The sequence below is a fragment of the Nerophis lumbriciformis genome, linkage group LG13 (genome assembly GCF_033978685.3).
Source record: "Nerophis lumbriciformis linkage group LG13, RoL_Nlum_v2.1, whole genome shotgun sequence".
NCBI classification, from domain to species: domain Eukaryota; kingdom Metazoa; phylum Chordata; class Actinopteri; order Syngnathiformes; family Syngnathidae; genus Nerophis; species Nerophis lumbriciformis.
This window is the reverse complement of record NC_084560.2, coordinates 17,763,129-17,785,467: the sequence shown is the minus strand read 5'-3', so window position 1 is coordinate 17,785,467 and position 22,339 is coordinate 17,763,129.

Here is a 22,339-nt window from a genome sequence, read left to right as displayed (position 1 = left end):
TCCCGAGGCGTTCCCAGGCCAGCCGGGAGACATAGTCTTCCCAACGTGTCCTGGGTCTTCCCCGTGGCCTCCTACCGGTCGGACGTGCCCGAAACACCTCCCGAGGGAGGCGATCGGGTGGCATCCTGACCAGATGCCCGAACCACCTCATCTGGCTCCTCTCGATGTGGAGGAGCAGCGGCTTTACTTTGAGCTCCCCCCGGATGACAGAGCTTCTCACCCTATCTCTAAGGGAGAACCCCGCCACCCGGCGAAGGAAACCCATTTTGGCCGCTTGTACCCGTCATCTTGTCCTTTTGGTCATAACCCAAAGCTCATGACCATAGGTGAGGATGGGAACGTAGATCGACCGGTAAATTGAGAGCTTTGCCTTCCGGCTCAGCTCCTTCTTCACCACAACGGATCGATACAGCGTCCGCATTACTGAAGACGCCGCACCGATCCGCCTGTCGACCACACGATCCACTCTTCCCTCACTCGTGAACAAGACTCCGAGGTACTTGAACTCCTCCACTTGGGGCAGGGTCTCCTCCCCAACCCCTGCCCCAAGGGTTTGCAGCATGCAAAAATGAAAAAAAGATTTACAGTGAGAGAAGTTCTGGATAATATTTTTGGTGAAAATGAGGGAGAAGACACAGAGCAGCATAGTGATACGGATGAACAGGTTTCTAAGAGGAAGACAATGTGGAGTATCATCCAGAAGACACAGACACATCTGATGAGTCTGATGAGGAGGTCACATCAAAGACTATAAACATGGGAGCCATTACCTCCCTGCTTGGCACTCAGCATCAAGGCTTGGAATTGGGGGTTAAATCACCAAAAATGATTCCCGGGCGCGGCCACCGCTGCTGCTCACTGCTCTCCTCACCTCCCAGGGGTTGAACAAGGGGATGGGTCAAATCATTGGTACTTTAACTTTAACTTTAACTTAACTTGATTTGCTTGATTGGTTGTTGTTTGACCTTGCAAATCTATATTTTGTGTTATGACTTGTTCTGCTTTTCATTTTGTGTTTGTATTAAAGTTCTGTTGAATAAAAAAAAACTTTTTAGCCTTTTTCTTGAAGTAAATATATATGGGTCGAAATTGACCCGTAACACCGTAGATGTTACTATAGTTAAAATTATTAAAATGAAAAAATAAATTAAACACATTTATTTAAGAGATGTGTTCTAATACCCCTCAGTTATAGTCAGGTAACACAACAACCTTTTATTTATTTATACGATTCTCTTGAGGTTCATTTTACCATTTTTAAAAATTGAAATCGAGGGGTATTCTGACAAAAAAAAAAGGCCCAATGGCCCACACCAAAAATATTAAAACCAATATTTTCATGGATAAGGAAGCCTAACAACATACTTGCCAACCTTGAGACCTCCGATTTCAGGAGGTGGGGGGTGGGGGCGTGGTTGGGGGCGTGGCTAAGAGGGGAGGAGTATATTTACAGCTAGAATTCACCAAGTCAAGTATTTCATATATATATATATATATATATATATATATATATATATATATATATATATATATATATATATATATATATAAATAAAATAAATACTTGAATTTCAGTGTTCATTTATTTACACATATACACACACATAACACTCATCTACTCATTGTTGAGTTAAGGGTTGAATTGTCCATCCTTGTTCTATTCTCTGTCACTATTTTTCTAACCATGCTGAACACCCTTTCGCAGGTACCCAGAAAGGTTTCGAGTACCACCAAAAAAACTGAATCTCTGAAGACAGTATAAAAATCTGTGTTAAAGGTGTACAAATACTGTTTGTATAATAAGCATGCTATTGTTTACAAATGAGGGTTAAGAGTTCAGTACTAAAAAAAAAAAAAGAATGTGGCTTAAGTACAGTTTTTTAATTGAGCTGCTGCATTTTTTGGTTGGGTTGTTTATTTATTTTGAGGAACTTCTCCATTTCTAAAAGGGGAGGAATGTTATAGAGTGATCTATGTTTGTCTGTTGCCATCTCCTGGTGAATGTTGGCTATAGCGTACTGGGGTTACTTTTTGGTTGGCCAACGATTTACGTGGTGTTGCGCACCTGACGTCAAGTGTGTGAGTCTGTTCTGAAGTCTACAGTAAAGAGACGTACTTCATCACCTCGTCTGGTTATTGCCTCCAACTCAATATATTACAACAAGATTGCTGTTTACGGCAGACGAACTGCTTTACGGTAGAATAAAACGTGACTGCTGTTGTTGTGTGTTGTTACCGCGCTGGGAGGACGTTAATGAAACTGCCTAACAATAAACCCACATAAGAAACCAAGAACTCGCCCTCGATCATTCTACAGTTATAACGTGTGTTGTGGGAAAGCGGACGTGAATACAGGCTGTTGACACGTCACTCAGGTCCGCATGGAGCTGGAGGGGGCGTGGCTTCCAGCTCCGCCTGAATTTCGGGAGATTTTCGGGAGAAAATTTGTCCCGGGAGGTTTTCGGGAGAGGCGCTGAATTTCGGGAGTCTCCCGGAAAATCCGGGAGGGTTGGCAAGTATGCCTAACAAGATAACCAAGAGATGAGAAACAAATTGGATGACAGATAATTGTTTTTAGTGTATTTTACAGCTGATTTAAGACATGGGTCAAAACCGACCTGTTAACATAAGAGATGGTAACAGAAAGCTAACACAAGTGGAAGGTTAATACACATGATTGGTATCAGTATATCCACTGATCTCACTCATGGATGATCAGTAGATCAGGAGCATCCCTAGAGTAAATCCAAACAAATTCTAATTCAATCAGTGTCAAATCATATTCATAAATCATTTACTGGACATATACATCAGCCTATGTTGTGTTGTTGGGCAACACCTTTTGATCTGAAAGGTTTCTGATAAATGTCACATTTGTTGTAAGTATCCTCCATCAAATCCAAAGGTTTAAAGCTCGATACTTCTCAGATGATGGTCTTGGAACTTTGCAGCCAGCAACAAGGAACGCCCAATGCTTGATGACATCATCTTGACATTGGAGCACCTCCTCAAATCCATATTTCATACTCTTCAAAAGCGCTTGAGGAAAGATTTTTCCATTACATCGAAGTCTTGGAATTTGATGATAGCTGGATTCTGTCAAAACACACGTGTTGCTTTTCAGGCCTTACTTGAATATGCACGTAACACAAATGTGCTCTATAATGGCAGCCTTTGCTGACGTGGTGGAGGCACCTCCATCTCCACAGAAAATGGAGGAAATTTGGCTTCAATGAGCCTCGCAGAGTTAAATGTCCCCAGATGTTAGGATGTGTTGCTTCCCACAAAGGACTAGGAGAGGGAATGCTTCATTGGGTGTGTGCATGGATGAGACACACACACACCCTTGGAAGATTGAATAAATCAAGCAGGATTTGGGCTATCGTCACCTTAGTTCCTTCTGAACTGTAGGTCTTCATCTCACTCAGACATTTTGGACAACGTTTTGCCAGCAGTTTCGGGAAAAGGCCCTTTTCTGTCTTAGCCACAGCACATAAAGCAATGTCCATGCTGTGTTTGTCTTGAAAGTACGTGATAGGACTGACACACTCAAACAGTGTACAAAGGAGTGTGCAAGTTGTTATAACGCTCATACTTCCTTTCATTTTCACTTTCTGTTGACCAGATGTTCCAAAGTACTGTGATCCGTTTGTACGTTGAAGATACTGCCTTCACAATACATGGTAATGCTTATTGTCAACCACAGTTCAGTTCAATACAATATGTTCAATAATCCATGTTCATGTGTTTGTATTCAGATATTCAGAATATGTGTAATAAATTAAAAGTATGGATGTCCGATAATGGCTTTTTGCCGATATCCGATATTCCGATATTGTCCAACTCTTTAAAGGGGAACATTATCACCAGACCTATGTAAGCGTCAATATACCTACTCAGTGGCCTAGTGGTTAGAGTGTCCGTCCTGAGATCGGTAGGTTGTGAGTTCAAACCCCGGCCGAGTCATACCAAAGACTATAAAAATGGGACCCATTACCTCCCTGCTTGGCACTCAGCATCAAGGGTTGGAATTGGGGGTTAAATCACCAAAATGATTCCCGGGCGCGGCCACCGCTGCTGCCCACTGCTCCCCTCACCTCCCAGGGGGTGATCAAGGGTGATGGGTCAAATGCAGAGAATAATTTCGCCACACCTAGTGTGTGTGTGACAATCATTGGTACTTTAACTTTAACTTTAACTTTATATATACCTTGATGTTGCGGAAAAAAGACCATATATTTTTTTAACCGATTTCCGAACTCTAAATGGGTGAATTTTGGCGAATTCACCCATTCGCCAAAATGGCGAATGGGTGAATAAAGTCATTGCTCCGTCATCGCTCTTGGAGCAATGCCGCCATTTTCTCAAACACATTACAAACACCGAGTCAAATCAGCTCTGTTATTTTCTGTTTTTTCGACTGTTTTCTGTACCTTGGAGACATCATGCCTCGTCGGTGTGTTGTCGGAGGGTGTAACAACACGAACAGGGACGGATTCAAGTTGCACCAGTGGCCCAAAGATGCGAAAGTGGCAAGAAATTGGACGTTTGTTCCGCACACTTTACCGACAAAAAGCTATGCTACGACAGAGATGGTAAGAATGTGTGGATATCCTGCGACATTCAAAGCAGATGCATTTCCAACTGGACTGGACAGATCAGCTTTCAGGAAAAGAGAGCGGATGAGGGTATGTCTACAGAATATATTAATTGATGAAAACTGGGCTGTCTCAAAGTGCATGTTGTTGCCAAATGTATTTCATATGCTGTAAACCTAGTTCATAGTTGTTAGTTTCCTTTAATGCCAAACAAACACATACCAATCGTTGGTTAGAATGCGATCGCCGAATTCGTCCTCGCTTTCTCCCGTGTTGCTGGCTGTCGTGTCGTTTTCGTCGGTTTCGCTTGCATACGGTTCAAACCGATATGGCTTCAGTTTCTTCTTCAATTTCATTTTCGCTACCTGCCTCCACACTACAACCATCCGTTTCAATACATGCGTAATCTGTTGAATCGCTAAAGCCGCTGAAATCCGAATCTGAATCTGTTCTATCCGCCATGTTTGTTTGTATTGGCATCACTGTGTGACGTCACAGGAAAATGGACGGGTGTATAAAACGATGGTTAAAACCAGGCACTTTGAAGCTTTTTTTAGGGATATTGCGTGATGGGTAAAATTTTGACAAAAACTTCGAAAAATAAAATAAGCCACTGGGAACTGATTTTTAATGGTTTTAACCCTTCTGAAATTGTGATAATGTTCCCCTTTAATTACCGATACCGATATCAACCGATATATGCAGTCGTGGAATTAACACATTATTATGTCTAATTTGGACAACCAGGTATGGTGAAGATAAGGTACTTTTTTTTTTTAATTCATAAAATAAGATAAATAAATTAAAAACATTTTCTTGAATAAAAAAGAAAGTAAAACAATATAAAAACAGTTACATAGAAACTAGTAATTAATGAAAATGAGTAAAATTAACTGTTAAAGGTTAGTTCTATTAGTGGACCAGCAGCACGCACAATCATGTGTGCTTACGGACTGTATCCCTTGCAGACTGTATTGATATATATTGATATATAATGTAGGAACCAGAATATTAATAACAGAAAGAAACAACCCTTTTGTGTGAATGAGTGTAAATGGGGGAGGGAGGTTTTTTGGGTTGGTGCACTAATTGTAAGTGTATCTTGTGTTTTTTATGTTGATTTAATTTAAAAAAAAAAAAATAAAAAAAAAAAACCCCGATACCGATAATAAAAAAACCTGATACCGATCATTTCCGATATTATATTTTAACGCATTTATCGGCCGGTAATATCGGCAGGGCGATGTTATCGGACATCCCTAATGAAAAGCATGACAAATTGCTTGATAGTAGAAGGATGAAGACGTATTCTGACAAGTTGGTCAATTTTGGCATCCAATACCCAGACATAGCGAAGAAGACACAAAAAGAAGCTTGGTCTGTGCTTGGTTCCACCACCCTTTTTTCTTTGCGAGGATTATGAGTCATTCTTCATCTAAATTGGAATATATGAACTTCCTATCAGTCGGCATCCCAATGACAGTCGACATTGTACAGTAAGTGATGTTTTATCATGTTTGTGGGCTCCCATGAAGTCTGCAGTGAGTAGTAATTAGTGATGTAAAAAAAAAAAAGTCAACGTTGTGATGCATTTTTGAAATTAATGTGCCGCCGAATGCTTAAAATTATCAAAATAATATCATAATGTTATTATGAATGTGCCTGTTACTACATTACATATATACTTACAGTGTGTGTATAAATCCTTGATGGAGGAGTTTGGATGTTTTTAGAGCACTTTATTGTAAGCTGACTTTTGATTGCATTTGTTTACTATTTAGAATGCATTAAAATACGAAAAAAAATATGTGTTCTTGTCTATAGTGAACGATAGACACAATTCCACTCTAAGTCATTCAGCAGGTATTAAATTAGACAATGATATTGCTGAATTGCTGAATAACATCCACTGTAATGATACCAAGTACAAGAGCGTATCTCGTCGATACTATGATTACATCAATATTTTTTTAACATCATAAAATCTTGTTTCCTTTTTAAAAAAAAAAGTATATTATGTTTATAAACTCAGTAAATATGTCTCTGGACACATGAGGACTTTGAATATGACCAATGTATGATCCTGTAACGACTTGGTATCGGATCGATACCTAAATGTGTGGTATCATCCAAAACTAATGTAAAGTATCCAAACAACAGAAGAATAAGTGATTATTATATTTTAACAGAAGTGTAGATAGAACATGTTAAAAGAGAAAATAAGCAGATATTAACAGTAAATGAACAAGTAGATTAATAATTCATTTTCTACCACTTGTCCCTCATAATGTAGACAAAATAACAGAATGATAATGATATGTTACTGCATATGTCAGCAGACTAATTAGGAGCCTTTGTTTGTTTATTTACTAATAAAAGACAAGTTGTCTAGTATGTTGACTATTTTATTTAAGGACTAAATTGCAATAAGAAACATGTTTAATGTACTGTAAGAATTTTTGTTGAATAAAGCCAATAATGCCATTTTTTGTGGTCCCCTTTATTTAGAAAAGTACCGAAAAGTATGGAAACACATTTTGGTACCGGTACCAGCATATTGGTATTAAAGTACCAATGATAGTCACACACACACACTAGGTGTGGCAAAATTATTCTCTGCATTTGACCCATCACCCTTGATCACCCCCTGGGAGGTGAGGGGAGCAGTGAGCAGCAGCGGTGGCCGCGCCCAGGAATAATTTTTGTTGATTTAAACCCCCAATTTCAACCCTTGATGCTGAGTGCCAAGCAGGGAGGTAATTGGGCCCCATTTTTATAGTCTTTGGTATGACTCGACCGGGGTTTGAACTCACAGGGCGGGCACTCTAACCACAAGACCACTGAGTAGGTATCGGGACAACCCTAGTAGCCGCAGATAATTTTTAGTCTTGTTAAATCTCACTGTGTGCTAAATAATTCAATTAGCATTTTCACCTCCCAGTTTTGTGGACATTCCTTTTATAAGCATGTATTGTGCAGATTCATGAAGACAGACAATCTAAAGGGATTGTGCTTGTTATCATTTAAGAGATAGAATCCTCAAGTTTAGTCGTTGAGCTTGGCAAACTATCAAGTTTGCACGTGTTTTAATACACGCAAACTTTTAGTTGATCAGGCCCATTATGTACAGTATTTATCTAACTGACCTTTATTGTAACACCGTTGGGGAATTAAGCGTACTTTTGTAGTTATTTTCCCATATTTCTACACAATAACACTAGCAAGCCGTAAAGCATGTGGAGTGATTTTTTTGGTCCAGAACATATTTTGCTTTAGTCAATATTGAAGAGTTTCTTCTATTGTACGACCCAACAACACCATCCTATAACATGGATTTAACTCAGCTTGAACACTGCAAAAAGTCAGTATTCAAAAACAAGGGAAAAAAAACACAAAAATTAGGGGTATTTTATTTGAACTAAGCAAAATTATCTGCCAATAGAACAAGAAAATTTGGCTTGTCAAGACTTTCCAAAACAAGTAAAATTAAAGCTGCAAGCAGCGTTGGACGGGACCGACTTTTACTGGTGTTTCCTGCCTTTACCCATTCAACATATCTTTACCTGCACATTACCTACCTTCCCTGCATCCTGGGGACACACTGGTCCTTCTTTCTTTCACCTATACAACATATCTATGTAATCATGTAATTTAACCTTCTCTGCATAGTAAGGTCACGCTCGTATTTCCTGCCTGTACCCATTCAACTTATTTTCATCCGCACATTACCTACCTTCTCTGCATATTGGGGTCACACTTGTGCTTTCTGCCTTTACCCAGTTAACATATCTTTGCCCGCACAGTACCTACCTTCTCTGCATTGTGTGGTCACGCTGGTGCTTCCTGCTTTTAAGCGGCCATCTTGAGACGGCAGCAGCGCAGCAGCACCAGCGCAGCGGTTCTTTGAAGGCTCGTAAAATCAAAACCGGAGCAGTAGTTAAAACTCTTTCGTCAACTTTTAATCAGAAGGGATCAATCTCTCTCCTGTGCTAGTTTGAAGCCGACACAACAAACGCGCTCAGAGGAGATAATGTTTAAAAAAAAGGTGACTGTTTTGACCCCACTTTTGTTTTGATTTTTGCTGGGGGTTGTCAATGAACAACAAGTGCACTTTTCCTGGTGAAAAAAAAAAAAAGACACTTTTTTCTCAATATGTTGAAAAATATTCTTAAATGAAGTAAATGCTAGTGCCAGTATCTTGACATAATGATATGCGCTCGACATTACATTTCTTGAAACCAGCAAACTTACACTAAAAACTAATTTATTGTTCTTAATGGAAAGGCAACAAGGCAACCGCTTGTTACTCTCGGGGTCTCCTAGCCGCTCAGGCAAATCATATTGTCTAAAAATTCATTTTTCCATCGACAACATGACATCATCGCGCCAAGTGCGTGCTCTTTCAGTCAATTAGTGCGCATATATACAGCCCGGCCCCCCGGCCAAATTTTATATATATATATATATATATATATATATATATATATATATATATATATATATATATATATATATATATACATACATACCGTATTTTTCGGAGTATAAGTCGCACCGGAGTATAAGTCGCACCTGCCGAAAATACATTATAAAGAAGGAAAAAAACATATATAAGTCACACTGGACTTATATATGAAAAAAACTGCGACTTATAGTCCGAAAAAAAACCGGTATATATATATATATATATATATATATATATATATATATATATATATAAAGGTTTGTTTGAAATAGGGACGGATACAAAAACATAAATATCTGAAACAGTTATCCAATGTATGCATCAAAGTGTTTGTAGCCAAAGCTCATTTACAACACTTGTCCCCAACAACAACAAAACAGATCCAACATCATTAAAATAGGAAAATAAAAAGAATAAGGCAAAGATTAGTCAAAAATAATGATAATAGAAATACGTTTGTAATACAGACAAAGTGCAAACTAGATAAAAGCCAATAATAATAATAATAATAATAATAATAATAATAATAATAATAATAACACAGACAAAGTGCAGACTAGATAAAAAACAATTAGTAAAAATGAGTAAAAGCTAAACATGGGAACATGATTGTTGCTCAACTAGCCACAATTTTGTTTGTCTTTTGAAATTGACAAGTGCAGGTATACTTTTCAAAATCTCAGGTAAAGAGTTCCATAGTTGTGGTCCTTTTATTGAAAAGGCAGTCTGGGCAAAAGATGTCCTACGGAATGGAACGCAACAGTTGCCTTTTGACATTGCTCGGGTGGTAGGTCTGGTACCACTTTGCAGTCTTGTAATTGCCTTGCAGAGCAATTGGGGAGCAGAGTTATTTAAAGGCCTACTGAAACCCACTACTACCGACCACGCAGTCTGATAGTTTATATATCAATGATGAAATCTTAACATTGCAACACATGCCAATACGGCCGGGTTAGCTTACTAAAGTGCAATTTTAAATTTCGCGCGAAATATACTGCTGAAAACATCTCGGTATGATGACGTCAGCGCGTGATGTCACGGATTGTAGAGGACATTTTGGGACAGCATGGTGGCCAGCAATTAAGTCGTCTGTTTTCATCGCAAAATTCAACAATATTCTGGACATCTGTGTTGGTGAATCTTTTGCAATTTGTTCAATGAACAATGGAGACAGCAAAGAAGAAAGCTGTAGGTGGGAAGCGGTGTATTGCGGGAACACAAACACAGCCGGTGTTTCATTGTTTACATACCCAGAAGATGACAGTCAAGCTTTACCATTGGCCTGTAGAGAACTGGGACAACAGAGACTCTTACCAGGAGGACTTTGAGTTGGACGCGGTACCGTGAGTACACATGCAGCTGCGGCTTCCAAACATTTGATCGCTTGCCTGTACGTGCGTGCCACTATGTGCATGTCACGTACGTAACTTTGGGGACTTTGGGGAAATATATGTGCTGTATGAACTTTGGGGAGGTGAACGGTACTTTGGACTGTGGGATTGAGTGTGTTGTGCAGGTGTTTGAGTTGTATTGGCGGGTTATATGGACGGGAGGAGGAGGTGTTTGTTATGCGGGATTAATTTGTGGCATATTAAATATAAGCCTGATTGTGTTGTGGCTAATAGAGTATATATATGTCTTGTGTTTATTTACTGTTTTAGTCATTCCCAGCTGAATATCAGGTCCCACCCGCCTCTCACAGCATCTTCCCTATCTGAATCGCTCCCACTGCCCTCTAGTCCTTCACTCTCACTTTCCTCATCCACAAATCTTTCATCCTCGCTCAAATTAATGGGGAAATCGTCGCTTTCTCGGTCCGAATCGCTCTCGCTGCTGGTGGCCATGATTGTAAACAATGTGCAGATGTGAGGAGCTCCACAACCTGTGACGTCACGCTACTCGTCTGCTACTTCTGGTACAGGCAAGGCTTTTTTATCAGCGACCAAAAGTTGCGAACTTTATCGTCGATGTTCTCTACTAAATCCTTTCATCAAAAATATGGCAATATCGTGAAACGATCAAGTATGACATAGAATGGACCTGCTATTCCCGTTTAAATAAGAAAATTGCATTTCAGTAGGCCTTTAAGCATTTAAAAACCAGTTTGACAGTGTGTAACAAAATAAAATTGGTAAAACTTAAAATATTGTATTTGGTTAAAATTTGGCAATGATGATATGGTACACTCTGCTTGTCTAGGACTTTCAAGGCGCGGTTATAAAGACACTCAATGGTCTTGATTGATGACTGGTGTACCTGGGACCATGTACTTAAGCCATAAGATATGTGTGAAAGAATCATTGCATTCATAGAAGTAAAAGCACAGCTGAGAGTTAAGCAGTTTCTTATAATCTTAAAACAGTCTAGGTTTGCCCTCAGGGTTTTACACATTTTCTTAATGTGACTTTTATATACAAACCCTGTTTCCATATGAGTTGGGAAATTGTGTTACATCTAAATATAAATGGAATACAATGATTTGCAAAACCTTTTCAACCCATATTCACTTGAATATGCTACAAAGACAACATATTTGATGTTCAAACTCATAAACTTATTTTTTTTTTTTGCAAATAATAATTAACTTAGAATTTCGTGGCTGCAACACGTGCCAAAGTAGTTGGGAAAGGGCATGTTCACCACTGTGTTACATGGCCTTTCCTTTTAACAACACTCAGTAAACGTTTGGGAACTGAGGAGACACATTTTTTAAGCTTCTCAGGTGGAATTCTTTCCCATTCTTGCTTGATGTACAGCTTAAGTTGTTCAACAGTCCGGGGGTCTCTGTTGTGGTATTTTAGGCTTCATAATGCGCCACAAATTTTCAATGGGAGACAGGTCTGGACTACAGGCAGGCCAGTCTAGTGCCCGCACTCTTTTACTATGAAGCCACGTTGATGTAACACGTGGCTTGTCATTGTCTTGCTGAATTAAGCAGGGGCGTCCATGGTAACGTTGCTTGGATGGCAACATATGTTGCTCCAAAACCTGTATGTACCTTTCAGCATTAATGGCACCTTCACAGATGTGTAAGTTACCTATGTCTTGGGCACTAATACACCCCCATACCATCACAGATGCTGGCTTTTCAACTTTGCGCCTATAACAATCCGGATGGTTCTTTTCCTCTTTGGTCCGGAGGACACGACGTCCACAGTTTCCAAAAACAATTTAAAATGTGGACTCGTCAGACCACAGAACACTTTTCCACTTTTTATCAGTCCATCTTAGATGAGCTCAGGCCCAGCCAAGCCGACGGCGTTTTTGGGTGTTGTTGATAAACATTTTTCGCCTTGCATAGGAGAGTTTTAACTTGCACTTACAGATGTAGCGACCAACTGTAGTTACTGACAGTGGGTTTCTGAAGTGTTCCTGAGCCCATGTGGTGATATCCTTTACACACTGATGTCGCTTGTTGATGCAGTACAGCCTGAGGGATGGAAGGTCACGAGCTTAGCTGCTTACGTGCAGTGATTTCTCCAGATTCTCTGAACCCTTTGATGATATTACGGACCGTAGATGGTGAAATACCTAAATTCCTTGCAATAGCTGCTTGAGAAAGGTTTTTCTTAAACTGTTCAACAATTTGCTCACGCATTTGTTGACAAAGTGGTGACCCTCGCCCCATCCTTGTTTGTGAATGACTGAGCATTTCATGGAATCTACTTTTATACCCAATCATGGCACCCACCTGTTCCCAATTTGCCTGTTCACCTGTGGGATGTTCCAAATAAGTGTTTGATGAGCATTCCTCAACTTTATCAGTATTTATTGCCACCTTTCCCAACTTCTTTGTCACGTGTTGCTGGCATCAAATTCTAAAGTTAATGATTATTTGCAAAAAACCCCCAATGTTTATCAGTTTCAACATCAAATATGTTGTCTTTGTAGCATATTCAACTGAATATGGGTTGAAAAGGATTTGCAAATCATTGTATTCCGTTTATATTTACACCTAACACAATTTCCCAACTCATATGGAAACGCAGTTTGTAATTTGATGTAATAATTATATATGAGTACATATTTTCTGTTGTTTCATTGGAAATAAAACAGCAAAGTCCATTTGGCTTTCATCTGTTCTAATATGAGACACAATTTTGTCAAAGTCATGATTTTTTTTCTTCATGCTTGAAATAAGAAATCATTACTTTAAAAAAGTAGTTTTATACTTGTGAGTGTTGATGAAGCACATTTGCAAGAGTTGATATTCTAGTTTCAAGCATGTTTTTGTTACGATCCGCTGCCCGGATCATAGTTTGTTTGTTTGAGTCACATGTGTTTTCAGCACTTTGAGTTTAGTTTGTTTCTGTTGCCATGACGGCAGATTGTACGCACCTGCCTCTGGTTAGTGTTCGGGACGCGCACCTGTTGCCCGGGCACTAATCAGAGGGCTATTTAGTCTTTGCCCTGGCCTCACTCGGGCTGGCTTCCTAGTTTGTTCCCATACAACTGTTAACGACTACTTTGATTCTGCTAGCTTTTCACGCTATGCTATTTTTTCCTGCTAGCTCCCACGCTAGTCTTTTTGTTTTGCCTTTTGAGCTACATGCATGTTTTTTGTTTATCCATCATATGATTTATATTTAAAATAAATCATTTTCCTACCTGCAAGCTGTGTCCGAAGCCGTCTGCATCCTTGGGAGAACCACACCCGCATCACTATGCGACCACGTCGTTACAGTACGAAGCCAGCAGAAAACAAGTCTCCCGCACTGGCTAACGAGGAGTTGGACGAAGGTACGCTCATGGTGTTGCGAGCGATGGAAGCCGAGACGCTTCGCTATTCGACGGAGGAGAGGTCGAATCTCATGTGGGGACCTGGAGGCTCTCTTATCCCCATCGATTCCCTCTGGTCGGAAGACATCGCCGCTACACCGCAGTACCGTGCGCGCCGTCAAAGACGGAAGCCGGCCAGGAGGTCTTTCCCTCGCCGCCAAGACGCGCCGCTCCTGCAAACTCCTCCCCCGGACCGAAGCAAGCTACATTCAGCCCAAACTCCCCCTCCTCAGATGTTTGGCAACCCCATCGACCACTTCGCCAAAAAGTTCTCCGATTGGGCTGTAAGTCACATGGACAGTTGCAACAGTAATGTCATGTCATTGGCGCCTCCCGAAGCGGTAACTCCGCCCACTTCTGATGACATCATTGAACAAGATTTTTTTTTTCCATCTTCTAATTCTTTCTGTCAGCCAATACCAAATGACTTTCATTGTAAGATAATACATTATCAGGACATTTTTATTAAGTGTAAGTCTAGTCAGTCACATTCTGATTTTCAGACTCCACCTCCAGTGACTTTGGTTCCGCCCCCAGTGACTATTGCTCCGCCCACTGCACATATTTTTTCCCCCTGTGCTCCCACCCAATCTCAAGTGGGGGATGATAATAGTCAATTTGGACAATTTGAAGAAGAGTATACCCCCCTCCATACCTCCCCCCACCCACCCTTGAAGACAGTTCCAAACCGCAAAGAGCGCGTCTGGTATCCGCGTCTTGAGGGGGGGGCTAGTACTGGGAACTGTGCTAGTGCGGTGGCACAACTTCGGCGTGCTAAGCCGCAACCTCCTGCACGGCCACCGCCACCAGTTTTTCGGCGTGCTAAGCCGCAACCTCCTGCACGGCCACCGCCACCAGTTTTTCGGCGTGCTAAGCCGCAACCCCCTGCACGGCCACCGCCACCAGTCTTTCGGCGTGCTAAACCGCAACCTCCTGCAAAGCCACCGCCACCAGTCTTCCGGCGTGCTAAATCGCAACCTCCTGCACGGCCACCGCCACCAGTCCTTCGTCCTGCTAAGCCACAACCGCCAGCTAGGCCACCTCCAGCTGCACCTCGGCTAGCACCTGTTCCTGCACCTCGGCTGACACACCAAGCTTCGTCTCCAGTACCTCCACCACGCCAAGCTCCACCATGCCAAGTTCCTTGGCTGGTTCCCACACCAGCGCCGGCTCCAAGGCTGGTTCCCACACCAGCGCCGGCTCCAAGGCTGGTTCTCACACCAGCGCCGGCTCCAAGGCTGGTTCTCACACCAGCACCGACTCCAAGACCAACCCCTGTCCCGGCTCCAAGGCTGGTTCCCACACCAGCGCCGGCTCCAAGGCTGGTTCCCACACCAGCGCCGGCTCCAAGGCTGGTTCCCACACCAGCACCGGCTCCACGGCTGGTACCCACACCAGCGCCGGCTCCACGGCTGGTACCCACACCAGCGCCGGCTCCACGGCTGGTACCCACACCAGCGCCGGCTCCACGGCTGGTACCCACACCAGCGCCGGCTCCACGGCTGGTACCCACACCAGCGCCGGCTCCAAGGCTGGTTCCCACACCAGCGCCGGCTCCAAGGCTGGTTCCCACACCAGCGCCGGCTCCAAGGCTGGTTCCCACACCAGCGCCGGCTCCAAGGCTGGTTCCCACACCAGCGCCGGCTCCAAGGCTGGTTCCCACACCAGCGCCGGCTCCAAGGCTGGTTCCCACACCAGCGCCGGCTCCACGGCTGGTACCCACACCAGCGCCGGCTCCACGGCTGGTACCCACACCAGCGCCGGCTCCACGGCTGGTACCCACACCAGCGCCAGCTCCACGGCTGGTACCAGAACCTGCACCTGCTCCACGGCTGGTACCAGAACCTGCACCTGCCTCCACGGCGACGACGTCTCCTCCTGCCTCCACGGCGACGTCGGCTCCTCCTGCCTCCACGGCGACGTCGGCTCCTCCTGCCTCCACGGCGACGTCGGCTCCTCCTGCTTCCACGGCGACGTCGGCTCCTCCTGCCTCCACGGCGACGTCGGCTCCTCCTGCTTCCACGGCGACGTCGGCTCCTCCTGCTTCCACGGCGACGTCGGCTCCTCCTGCTTCCACGGCGACGTCGGCTCCTCCTGTTTCCACGGCGACGTCTGCTCTCTCCTCGTCTTCGTCTCAGCGACCTCGAGTGGTCTGGCTGCGCAAGCGGCGCTCTCGGAGGTTTGTTTATGGACGCCAGTGGCGCAAACAGCAGCGACACCCGAGACGAAGTCGTAGAACTCTCCGGCTGCTGAACTTCTGGCGCCACTCACGCCCACCTTCTCGGCAGCCACGAATGTGGCCTTTCCGTGGTCGCCCGCCTCGCCTGCGGCAGCGGCGTTCCACTCGCCGCCGCCACCTGACTCTTCCCCGGTGGATTCGGGGACACGTGGCCTGGCGACCCACCACCAAATCCTCCCTCCACCCTCCCTTGACTCTCGAACTGTTTATTGTTTTTTGGGTTCTAGTTTTATTTAGTGTCAAGGGACATCTGGAATCTGTCCTTTAAGGGGGGGGGTACTGTTACGATCCGCTGCCCGGATCATAGTTTGTTTGTTTGAGTCACATGTGTTTTCAGCACTTTGAGTTTAGTTTGTTTCTGTTGCCATGACGGCAGATTGTACGCACCTGCCTCTGGTTAGTGTTCGGGACGCGCACCTGTTGCCCGGGCACTAATCAGAGGGCTATTTAGTCTTTGCCCTGGCCTCACTCGGGCTGGCTTCCTAGTTTGTTCCCATACAACTGTTAACGACTACTTTGATTCTGCTAGCTTTTCACGCTATGCTATTTTTTCCTGCTAGATCCCACGCTAGTCCTTTTGTTTTGCCTTTTGTGCTACATGCATGTTTTTTGTTTATCCATCATATGATTTATATTTAAAATAAATCATTTTCCTACCTGCAAGCTGTGTCCGAAGCCGTCTGCATCCTTGGGAGAACCACACCCGCATCACTATGCGACCACGTCGTTACAGTTTTACTCAATATAGGTCATCAAATCTCAGCAGCAAGCTGTAATATCTTACTGAGATAATTTAGGACCAAAGCCCTTAAAACAAGTAAAACACTCTAACATAAAATCTGCTTAGTGAGAAGAATGATCTTATCAGACAGAAAATAAGCAAATATCACCCTTATTTGAGATATTTAATCTTACTTAGACTTCAGTTTTTGCAGTGAACATTTACACCTGATTTTAAATATACGGTTGAATCTAATCTTTTAGTTCGGATGTTTAAATATGGATTTGTGATGGATCCAACGAGGTAAGGAAACGCATGAGGTGTGAGCAGCGAGCTTATTTGGAGGTGTAATTACAACAGAGAATAGCAAAGTCCAAATATCCCTGCTCCATTGGAAATCTATTGTGTGAAAGGATTTGCCCTAGAACTTTCAAGGTGCTTTAACGAGAGGCGGAGGAGCGGTCACATTGATGGCACGGCGGGGCATCAGATTTCCATTATTGACTGCAGCAGATATTGCACTGTAGCGCTGTGCAAATTGGTTCCTGAGGGCCTTTCAGCTCTCTGAGTAGGGGCAAAGTGTGCAGGCTGTTCACCCCCACCCCCCTCGCTGTGTAAATCCTTGTGGCGGATCACTTCCAGTCCCTTCACTGGCGCCCTCCTCTGATCAATACCTAATTCCGGGCTGTGCAATCAGCCGACGTTGCCCCGGCAACGCTGATGTCACGCGAGTTGGGCCGCCACGACAAATAATTTCCTTCAAGGGAACGCAATTGAATATTTCGCACAGTAGGCCGAGATGATATAATGTTCGGAAGGAAGAGCTCGCCACAGCCGCTGACCTTACGAGGTTAGGCAGAGAGAAGTAACCATGGCAACGCAAGGTCCTTTTAGAGCATTGCAATTCAGGGGAGGATCGTGGGTCACAGCGGCGGCTCGGGAGTTAGGCCGAGTCTGGACTTCCTTTTGGCATAACGCTGAGCATGTTGTACACTCTACTGAACAGGACAGTCTAGAAAATATTCAATGCTTCTTGTAATTGTGGTTGTAGAATTGCAATATTGAAAAAGGTAAAATCGTATTAGATGGCAGTGATGCCATTTTGCTGCTGTAACTGGAAGTGAAAGTAAAATCAATTGATCATGAGACCAACCTGGATGCCCCATCAGATGTGTTACGCGCCATCTTTTCATTTCTTTAATGCAGCTTTTAGTTTAATTCTCAGACGCCGCGGCGCTCACACTGACTCAATACTCATCCGTTCATCAATCACTAATCAAAATACACACGGTCAATTTAGGAAAATGTTTCTTCATCGTTTCTCTATTCATCACAATTATTCAAGTGGTTATTATTATTACCGTTATTGCAACACGCATAAACTCTCCAAAAACAAATAATTAGGGACAATAGGACAAAAATAGGACAAAAATGTATCTTCATCGTTTCTCTACTCATCACAATTATTCAAGTGGTTATTATCACTACCGTTATTGCAACACGCATAAACTCTACAAAAACAAATAATTAGGGACAATAGGACAAAAATAGGACAAAAATGTATCTTCATCGTTTCTCTACTCATCACAATTATTCAAGTGGTTATTATCATTACCGTTATTGCAACACGCATAAACTCTACAAAAACAAATAATTAGGGACAATAGGGTCCTCTGTTTTATTATTATTATTCCGCCGCCTCTTTGAGCTGTAATTTGACCCCCTTAACATGTTTCAAAACTCACCAAATTTGACACACAGGACTGGCAACAATTGCCATCTAATAAAAAAAAAAAACCCCCAAAACTCAAAATTGCGCTCTAGGGCCCCCTAGGAAAAAACACAGACAAAACTGCTTGTAACTTCCGGTAGAAATGTCGTAGAGACATGAAACAAAAACCTCTATGTAGATCTGACTTAGACCTAGATTTCATACATTAACATCCTTCAGCAAAAATCAACAGGAAGTTTGAAATTCCCCCTTCAGTACAAATGTTTACTAAAAACAGTCACTTTTGCCTCTTTGAGCTGTAATTTGACCCTCTTAACATGCTTCAAAACTCACCAAACTGGACACACACATCAGGACTGGCAAAAATTGCGATCTAATGAAAAAACCCAACCCCAAAACTCAAAATTGCGCTCTAGCGCACCCTAGGAAGAAAACACAGACACAACTGCTCCGAGGAAGAAAACTCAGACAAAACTGCCTGTAACTTCCAGTAGGAATGTCTTAGAGACATGAAACAAAAACCTCTATGTAGGTCTCACTTAGACCTACATTCATATTTGCCAACCTTCCCGGATTTTCCTGGAGACTCCCGAAATTCAGCGCCTCTCCCGAAAACCTCCCGGGACAAATTTTCCCACAACGTGCCTGCCCAATCACGTTATAACTGTAGAATGATCGAGGACGAGTTCTTGGTTTCTTATGTGGGTTTATTGTTAGGCAGTTTCATTAATGTCCTCCCAGCGCGGCAAAAACACACAACAACAGCAGTCACGTTTTCGTCTACCGTAAAGCAGTTCATCTGCTGTAAACAGCAATGTTGTGACACTCTTAAACAGTACAATACTGCCATCTACTGTACATGCATATGTGATAATAACATCTACGGCTTTTAGAGAGTGCAGTGCACAACTGCGCACACAACAAGGAGAAGAAGCAGAATGCATCATCAGAGAGGGTGTTCAGCATGGTTAGAAAAATAGTGACAGAGAATAGAACAAGGATGGACAATTCAACCCTTAACTCAACAATGAGTAGATGAGTGTTATGTGTGTGTATATGTGTAAATAAATGAACACTGAAATTCAAGTATTTCTCTTATATATATAAAGCTAGAATTCACTGAAAGTCAAGTATTTCTTATATATATATATATATGTATGTATATATATATATATATATATATATATATATATATATATATATATATATATATATATATATATATATATATATATATATATATGAAATACTTGACTTGGTGAATTCTAGCTGTAAATATACTCCTCCTGTATTAACCACGCCCCCAATCACGCCCCCCCCAACCATGCCCCCGCCCCCGCCCCATCCCCGACCACGCCCTCCCCCCCACCTCCCGAAATCGGAGGTCTCAAGGTTGGCAAGTATGCCTACATTTCATATATTGACAACCCCCAGCAAAAATCCACAGGAAGTTTGCAATTCCCCCTTCAAAACAAAAGTTTTGTAAAAAACGGTCACCTTTTTTCAAACATTATCTCCTCTGAGCGCGTTTGTCGTGTTGGCTTCAAACTAGCACAGGAGAGAGATTGAACCCTTCTGATTAAAAGTTGACAAAAGAGTTTTAATTACTGCTCCAGTTTGGACTTTATGTGCCGTCAAAGTCGGTCCCGTCCATCGCTGCTTGCAGCTTTAATTAATATATGAATTTACTGATATGTGTCATGTCTGTGGGATCATGTTTTGTTTTGGTTATGCTCGGTTTGGTTTTTGGACCCTTTGTGCACTCTTGTTTGTTTTGTTTCCATGACAACCCGTTAGTTTTCACCTGTCCTCATGTCACGCACCTGTCTCACGTTTTGCACTCACGCACCTGTCACTAGTCATGTCACTGTTATTTAAGCCTGTCTTTTTCTGTTGATCGTCCTGGTGACATGATCCTACTACCCCTGTTACGCCATTGATCACGTGTTCCATGCCATAGATTCCTGCTCTGTCAAGTAAGTTGTTGTTATTAATGCCACAGTTAGTGATTTTGGTTTCATGTTCATAGTTTTTTCCTTTGTGCTAGATTTGTTTTCATTAGCCAAGTTTGTACTTCCACCCTTGTGCGCGCTTTTTGTTTATTCCTTTTGTTAGTGTTAAAATAAAGATGTCCTTACCCTCACACCATGTCCGATCCAGCTTTACTTTCATCTCGGGAAAACAAAACCCTCACGGTCCACGTACTGACAATATGAAACCTCATGCCTGCATTTTCATCCCTCAGCTACATGAATCGAGAATTGAGAAAATACATAAGATATAATGCAATTATGCCATTATCTAAATGATGAACCATTACTGGTATGAACACACCTGACTTCTTTCATCTGATTGTAGTAGTGTTGGCATCACATCCACATCCTTGCATTCATTATTAAAAGCAAACAAAAAACAAACAAAAACTGTTTACATCTCATTTGGGCTCTGGTTTGTAATCAGGCAATGTGCTTTAATTGTAAAGAGCTGCTTTTATGTGAGGGGAGAAAAGGCGTCTCCTTTTAATACTTGTCACTGTGTGTGCGTGTGTGTGTTCTTGTATTTCTACCCTTCTTGAGACATGAAGAAGGAAAAGTGTCTTCCATATGAGGAGGTGTGAACAAGTGATGACATAAATCATGGTCCCAATAACATTGCATCTAATAGACAATGTCTCATTGGCACCCCTGCTGGTGACATCTATCAAAATGAGAGTGGTCCCAAAAAGGAGGGATTTTTCAAATTGACTGTGTCGGTTTTAAAAGTTCTTCCCCTCTGGTCAACATATGAAATAACAAGTGTGTGTAAACATTTTTAAGTGCTCCCCTGTCTGGCCAACATATGTTATAACAAGTGTGTGTAAGAAATTGAAATGCGCCCCCTTTGGCCAAAATGTATTTTAAAAATAAAATAAATATGTATATAGAGAAAAATAAAATAAATATGTATATAGAGAAAAATAAAATAAATATGCACCGTATTTTCCGCACTATAAGGCGCACCTAAAAACCACAAATGTTCTCAAAAGCTGACAGTGCGCCTTATAACCCGGTGCGCTTTATATATGGATAAATATTAAGATTCATTTTCATAAAGTTTAGGTCTCGCAACTACGGTAAACAGCCGCCATCTTTTTTCCCCGTAGAAGAAGCGCGCGGTGCATGCTGGGATATGTGACGTTTCATTTCCATTTGTGTGTTTATGTAAAGACCCCAAAATGGCTCCTATTAAGTGTGTTGTCTGTCTAATTATAAATAATGCAGACGAGGCGTGTTAACTGAGTTCTCAACGTTTTCTCACAGCGTGCTCATAACCACATTCGAACTCCCAGCATACAACAACGCTTCTCAGGGCTACCGCGCATGCTCGTAACTATCGTTGCATGCTTGGTAGTGTAGTTGTTATATTTGCTAGCTCATAACAGCACATTGAGAGACACGCTTACGCGCTTAATTCAATACTCGCCGTCATTCCGGGTGGATTGACAAAAGACCTCCAGCCGCTAGATATTGGTGTCAACAGGGCATTCGAAGCTAGACTGCTAACTGCGTGGGAACTTCTCAGGGCTACCGCGCATGCTCGTAACTATCGTTGCATGCTGGGTAGTGTAGTTGTTATATTTGCTAGCTCATAACAGCACATTGAGAGACACGCTTACGCGCTTAATTCAATACTCGCCGTCATTCCGGGTGGATTGACAAAAGACCTCCAGCCTCTAGATATTGGTGTCAACAGGGCATTCGAAGCTAGACTGCTAACTGCGTGGGAACAATGGATGACAGAAGGCGAACACACCTTCACTAAGACG